The sequence below is a fragment of the Silene latifolia genome, chromosome 8 (genome assembly GCF_048544455.1).
Source record: "Silene latifolia isolate original U9 population chromosome 8, ASM4854445v1, whole genome shotgun sequence".
NCBI classification, from domain to species: domain Eukaryota; kingdom Viridiplantae; phylum Streptophyta; class Magnoliopsida; order Caryophyllales; family Caryophyllaceae; genus Silene; species Silene latifolia.
This window is the reverse complement of record NC_133533.1, coordinates 68,646,425-68,653,969: the sequence shown is the minus strand read 5'-3', so window position 1 is coordinate 68,653,969 and position 7,545 is coordinate 68,646,425. Positions and strand designations below refer to the sequence as shown.

The window sequence follows — 7,545 nt, the reverse complement described above, 5'->3', positions numbered from 1 at the left end:
GATGAGTACGTTCTTTATCGCACCCACTTCCATGACGAAGTCACTATAAGCAAGTGACTCGTTAACTCCTGCATTGGGGCCTGGGTTTACCGGTATTGGCTCATTTAAGTACTTGAGCTTACCGTCAGCAATGGCGATTCCGCAATGATGCCTCCCGGTCCATAAAAGTTGGACCCGTCATTTTTCGGGACGTGTGAACTGATTCATGTGGTCCATGAAAGCTTTCAGCCAGGACTCGCGTCCAAGTGTGGCACTCGGCATTGGGATTTCGTTATTTCCAGCCATTTGTTGTAACAGTATTATCAAAATAAAACGTATTCTACACTGCAAAAAGAAGAATAAATATAATAAGCATACTCATCGTTTATGATTTAAGTCTAATGCAATACTGTTATAACGCGAAGACTCAAGCATTTATACAATTGACCTCCTCAAGAATTATATAAATGATCCCAAGACTCAATTATCTGTAAATTGATAAGCCAACCTTTTGGCTAATTCTACTGTTAGAATTCTTGGTCGATAAATTTCTGTAAATTCTATCTTTAGTCCATCATAATCACGAGAAACTCTTCGGATTATAATGTTGAGGTAAACTAAGTCAACACAAACTACTTACCCAACGTAGAAGGGGTTGTATGGAGAGTAAGGTCCTATATGCCTACCGACGAAGAAGGGATTCATAGTTGTTTGCCCTTATAAAGACTAGTCTCAATTTCAGTTTTAGAGGAAGATCCCATCAACTTTATTTTAATTCATTTTAAGTGAACTAATATCTAGCATGCGAGAATGAATAAACTAAGGTGATGGCTTAAAAAGTGTGACCTCTGTATGTCTATGAAAACTAACATTCAATCTATATGAGTCAATTTTCATGCATTTTAGTAGGTGGTTTGGTTTAGGCGGAATATGATGCACTAACTATCATGTGAATGAAAAGCAATAAGAATGAAAAACGTAAAACAAAATAAAGTCCTAATGTGGCCTTTCTACCAAAAAGAACATAAATACAACTTTGGAATCCATCCTTGGACCCGAGAAGCTTGTCTTAATGTTCCATCTTGGTCCATGTAGCGGGAGTGAGCAATCCAATATCCATCTTTAGTCTTCTTTAAAATTACTATTAAAAATTACATAATAAACCTATTTACATTCTAATTTCAAAACCATAATACTTAAAGAAAATAAAAGGAGATTCGAGATCTCAAAATTACATTAAAAATTATGTTTCCATCATTACGAAAACATAATTTGACTAAGGCCACACTAGGTATTACAAATTACAACCGATTGCAAAAATACGTAAATAAATCCATTCAATGATTCATTCAACTAAACAAAATTGCATCAATTAATAAATTAAACATGCAAGACATAATTCCTTAATTATGTAGATTAATTTATCCAAACCACCTATTTAAATGATCAAATTATGTGACAATTCCTCAATTACTCACAACAATTTCAATCTTAATTCACATTAATCTTGTAATATGAATTAATCCAACATTATTTTAAACTTCTTTAAAATAATTAGGTATCTAAAAATTGTGAACTTCTTCACAACAATTAATCATACATTATTAATTTAATGTATAATCAATATTGGCCAAAAACAAAACAAACAAAAAACAAAAATTCCCTTTTTTTTTTTAATTTGTTCTCGGCAAAACAGAAAAAAAAACAAAAAAACAGTTTTTTTTCTTTTTCGGCATATAGCAAAAAAAAAAAAAAAGCCTCCTTTTTTTTTTCTTTTCTCGGCAATTGCCCTAAAACAAAAACAACCCATTTTCTCTCGGCATTTCAGCAAAAACCGAAACAAAAACAGATTTTTTTTTAAGCTCACGGCTTTCAGCCGTTTATACTAACTTTTGTCGAGAAAAAAATGTAGACAAAAAGTTTAATGTTGCTAATATAACATGATTGACATAAACATCATCTATTAATTTAAACATGGATTCAAACTTCATAATTCAATTTAACCTCTTAAAATGAATTTACAAATTATGACAAAATCGATTATCCGTATATATGATTCATCACAATTGATTTGAACATTATTAAATTAAGTTCTATGCCAAAACTACATAGCAAAAATAATTTATCAACAATGAAACAATTTTCATTTACATTTTAATTTAATCCTCATTAAATCAAACATCTACAAATTCATCATATAATCATTTTAACTTATTAAAACAACAAAATGAATGAATCAAAATGGAAATAAGAACAACAAAACAAAAAAACAACACACGGCTGAAAAAAAATTTATTCCGCAATTTTTTTTTTTTTTCAAAACAGCCGAAACATATATATTTTTTTCTTCTTCAAATTTGTTTAAATTCAATTATGAAAATCATCAAAAATAATTTCGTGGCCTTGGCTCTAATACCACTTGAAGGAAATATCGGTATACTTCCCTTTAAATTATAAGGATTATAACGAAATTATGTTTATGAATACTAGTCATAAAAGAAATTACATAAATAAAATAGAATAGAGATGAAGATTCAACCTTTGGTCCTAGCAAAAAGGCCTAAGAACAATATCAAAATGATATTCGCCTAATCGTTGCACCCAAGATGTTTCGAGAAATGCCCCTCAAATTGCTAGAATGAGATCCCCAAATTCACTAATTAATTTAGGGTTTTTTGTGATTTTTGATGAGAGAATGTTAGGTCAAAAATTAGGTTAGAAAAATGAATCCCCTCCTCCCTCTTTAACCGTGTAAGATAGGTGAGAATTAGGGTTTCTTTCTTTCCTTTTTTTCGGTTTAAGTAACAACAAAAAATAAGGATAAAATCTTCTTATTTTCGGTTATTCTTAAATTATATATAATGTGTATATTTATCAAGTTGTCTATATATCGACATGTATTAATAAGTCCACTTATAACAGTTTGCAATAGATTTATCAATACCAGTCTGTCAATATTTATTTAGACAATATTGTATAATATATACATTAACTATAAATATCGCATATTTATAATTTGCTAATTAAATATAACTGATTACATTTAATTACGAATTAACATCTTAATTCGTTTAAGCTAACATTATATACATTAATTAAATATAACATATTATATTCAATTTACGAATTGACAGTTAATTCGTCTCAGCTAATATTATTTAATTGCAATTATATAATCGTCTCATCATCACATTGACTAACTGTTTAGTCAAATACATGGACTAACCTTGTCATATAAGGCATCAATGTGATTACATTTCCATAATCACATCTCTCAAACACATCTTTTAGGTGTGACTTTTAGGGACCAGTTGATCACCGCCATCAGTATGATAATAACGTCAAACTTTCCAGCAAGCCAACCGTTATTAGGTAATCGTTAATCAATTGATAAAATACTAAGTATACCCTTGTGAACCTATAAGAGATTTATAAATGTTATCACACTAATTGTGGAGGACACAAGCTCCAACACCGAGCCCATAAACTCACCTCAATTAATAACCACCTTTAAACCCGTCACCACCATTCATAATCTTCTTCATCATTAAATTTGACAGCCACCTTGACAAACACCATCAACCACCTTTCGTTTTAATCACCTTCATTCAATTATTCGAAAACCCGTCATCAACATCGCCATTTGTGTACACCACCATTTACACCCAATTCACCATTGATGAACCATTCTACCTCCATCATTTTCGTCCTCCACCTTCGTTCATCCCCCATTACCATCATCAAATTCGTGCATCTTTGGACTCGGGATCGAATACCGAGCTATTTTGAAGTTTTGTGATCCTATGCCGGTACCCCGGCAGCCTACTCCCTCAACCGGCAGGCACACACCATTTTCTCATCCTTTTTGTGAAGGTCTCGCTACCGGCATAGCCCACCGGCAGCCGACATACCGGCATAACGCACCTTTTCAACAATCTCGCATCAACAAATCGCGCTCTCTACCGGTAGACCTTCTACCGGTCAACCGGCATACAACAAAAAATATTTAATTATCCTCCTTGCTTCGATGGTCTCGCTACCAGTGCCCAGACCGGCCGCCGGTGGACCGGCACAGGCCCCTGCTGCGTTTTGCTCTATCGCTTTCCCCATTTTACCCCTTTGCCTTTTGTTTGTTTTTGAGTCAGTGATATGTGTCGACTATTTTGGGGTGATATAGTATATTAGAATTAGGTTTATTATTATTATTAGGGTTTTTCTAACGTGTGCCCTAAGGGCACACATTAATAACCTAAATAAGGTAAGATTTGCAACAGATTCTCACTAATTATGGTAAAAATGAGTTTATACTTGAATATTTGATGAGAATCTCTTGCAAACCTTACCACGTTTTTGAATATTTGATGAGAATCTCTTGCAAATCTTACCACGTTTAGATTATTAATGTGTGTCCTAAAGGCACACTTTAGAAAACCCTTATTGTTGTTGTTGTTATTATTATTATTATTATTGTTATTATTATTATTATTATTATTATTATTATTATTATTTTTTTTTATTATTATTATTATTACTATTATTATTACTATTATTATTATTATTATTATTATTAATATTATTATTATTATTATTATTATTATTTTTTTTTTTTTTATAAAATGCGCGCAGCTTTCATTATAATAAAAACAAAATGTTTACATGAAATTGGTGGGGAGCCGAGAGACAATCTGGGCTCCCACACCCTTAGCAATAGTAAAGCTAATACGAGTAAAAATGTAAGCGGCTACCCGAGCCCCAAAGATCTCCGAGATACCGAGAATTTCGGATCCGCTTGAGCAAGGCAACAAAGATCCGAACTCAACTCCCCGAGTGAAGAGAAAGAGAAAGGTAGGAAACCATAACCCGCTACCGCGCACAAATCCCCATACTTAGCACACTTTCGCTGAGCAGCATCAGCGACAACCCGGCCCGGCACAAAATCTGCCAACCCAGTCTGAGTCAAAGGTGAAGAACCCGTCATTATTTGTATTATTTATTAGTACTATTATAAAAAGAACACCCTCACATTACACATTACTAGACACTACCTTAGAATTAGAGAATTAATGAGACTAGTTTGATTATTTTCCTTTCTAAATATTTTGTAGAACCCTAATTTATTTTCCTCTATCAATTTTGCTCTTACCCAAGTTGTAATTTTTACTTAAAAATTAATACAATTGTTCTCTTGTTTATCCAAGTTCTTCATTCCATCAATTCAAAGTTTCCATGTTGTTGGTATAATTCTCTCCCAGAATTTCATTTGTTTACATTTACTTTCATTCAAGTTTTATTAATTGTTTATGCTTGAATTCCTCTCTTTTGTTGTTAGATTGTTATTGTCTCTATCTTGTTCATCTTATTCATGTTCACCATTGTTGTTTCTCATCTAAAGGTTGAACCTTTGGGTGATTGTGTTAAAGTTTGAGTCTTTTTGTCTTAATCCTTGCTCTTCTTAGTTAAATTAGCATTACCTCTTAGATTTGTTGGGTTATTACACGATTAATTGTAGAATCCATTTTCACACCATGTTCATGATTAAAGAATCCATCTTTACTAATTATCTTGTCTTAGTAGAAATGATTAGCGAGTAGTCTTTTACTAGGACTCGGTTTTGACCCAACATGAGTAATTTCACAAATTGATTCACATAAAGGCTAATTGTTGGGGGAGATTAGTGAGGGTAGTCTAGAGGATTGAATTGGTTTATGGGTCAATTGTGGGTAGTGTCGATTTGTAACCCTTGTCCACCAACGAAAGTTGGTTAGGTTGTGAATTGGATACCCAGAAATTGGTCTTATCACTAACCGAGGTTGAGACCGAAAGGGAGAACCAAGGGAGGGTACCTCTAGGCTACTGTTTGAAATCGACCTCCGAGAGGAGGAGTGGGATGACCCGGAAAACGATGAGGGCTTAATGACCTTAGCCATTACTAAGCCACCTTGGGAAAATGCATGTTCTTAGGCTAGCCGGGTATTAGGTTAGGGATTCCGATCTTCGAACCCGAGAGGGGGGTTGGTGGGTAGTTGTAGTGTCCTATTTCGAACCCGAGAGAGGGGTTTTAGGCGAATTAGAGCCATCTCCTCCTTGCTTGTCTACCCGAATAATTAGCCTAGAGAATCGTGGCGTGGAATTATGAATCGTTGTGGGAGAACCGACTTCTAGGCCTTTTTTATCATTTGATTTACAATTTATTCCTCTCTTACTCATTCATCCTTCTCTTGTTAAATGCATTTTAGTTTATTTAGTCTAGTTGATTAGCTAAATTTCCTTCTCAATTATTGTCGACTTAGCTAAACACAAGATTCAAAATGATTAATATTCTCCCATGCTCCTCGTGGGATCGACCCTCAATAGTGTACAACGACAACCGTGCACTTACGAGGTTTAATTTGATAACCATCAAGTTTTTGGCGCCGTTGCCGGGGAGCAAAGGCTAGATATTAATCATTTTATTCTAGTTTAGACTAGGTATTTCTTTGTTACTAATCCCTTTCTTGAGTATTGGAAGGTGTTTTAGAAGAACCGGGTAATCTTGAGTTCTTTGAGAATCCATTTGTAATTCCCGAAGAAGCAACAATGGTCGCGGTTTCTATGAGGGATAATTTGGCTCCGAAGAAGGTGGTGAACCAAAGTATTGTCAAGCCACCTATTCAAGCCAACAACTTTGATGTGAAGGCTTCTTTGTTACAACTAGTCCAAGGAAACCAATTCGGAGGGGGAGCCACCGAAAACCCCAATGAACATCTTAATGAATTCTTGGATAGTTGTGACATGTTTATAGCGAATGAAGTGTCGGAGGATGCCATCCGCCTTAGGCTATTTCCTTACTCCTTGAGGGAGAGTGCCAAGGAGTGGCTAAAGAGTTGTGAGCCCGATTCTGTTCGGACTTGGGATGATGTCTCCAAAGCTTTCTTAAACAAGTACTTCCCACCACAAAGGACCGCAAGAATCAAGAGTGAGCTTCAAGGCTTCACCCAACAGATGATGAGACCCTTTATGAGGAGTGGGAAAGGTATAAGGGACTCCAAAGTTTGTGTCCTCATCATGGGATTGGAGATGATGAGTTGATCAACAACTTTTATGAGGGGTTGAGCAATGAAATGAAAATGAACCTAGATTCCGGCTCGGGAAAGGGAGCATTAGATAAAATTGACCACAAGACGGCCAAGGAGCTTATTGAGGAAATGGCTTCCCGAACTTTTCATTGGAATAATGACCGCCACAAGAAGAAAGGGAAATCCAACGTGGAATCAACAAACAATCTGGAAGTTAAGGGATTGATAGAGGAACTCAAGCAACAAATTGCTTTGTTGAACTCTAGTAACACCTCAAGAAACTCTTCATCAAATTGGTCTCAAGTGTATTGTTGTGAGATTTGTGGAGATCAAGGGCATCCACCAAATGAATGTCCTTTGATGATGGGAGAGGAAAATTGTATGGAGCAAGTGAATGGAGTGTCGGAATCAATTCCGGCTAGACAAGCATTCAACAACAATCAATACCATCCCGGAATGAGAGCCCACCCAAATTTTTCCCATGACTCACAAAATGTCCAAAACCCCACTT

General features: G+C 35.0%; 1 non-coding gene across 1 annotated transcript; it reads right to left on the bottom strand.

Moving 5' to 3' along the window:
- Window positions 1–6,924: 6,924 nt before the first annotated feature.
- On the bottom strand, window positions 6,925–7,030 carry LOC141597878 (small nucleolar RNA R71). The gene has a single exon (XR_012523090.1). It is a non-coding gene; the product is annotated as a small nucleolar RNA R71 (small nucleolar RNA).
- Window positions 7,031–7,545: the final 515 nt, after the last annotated feature.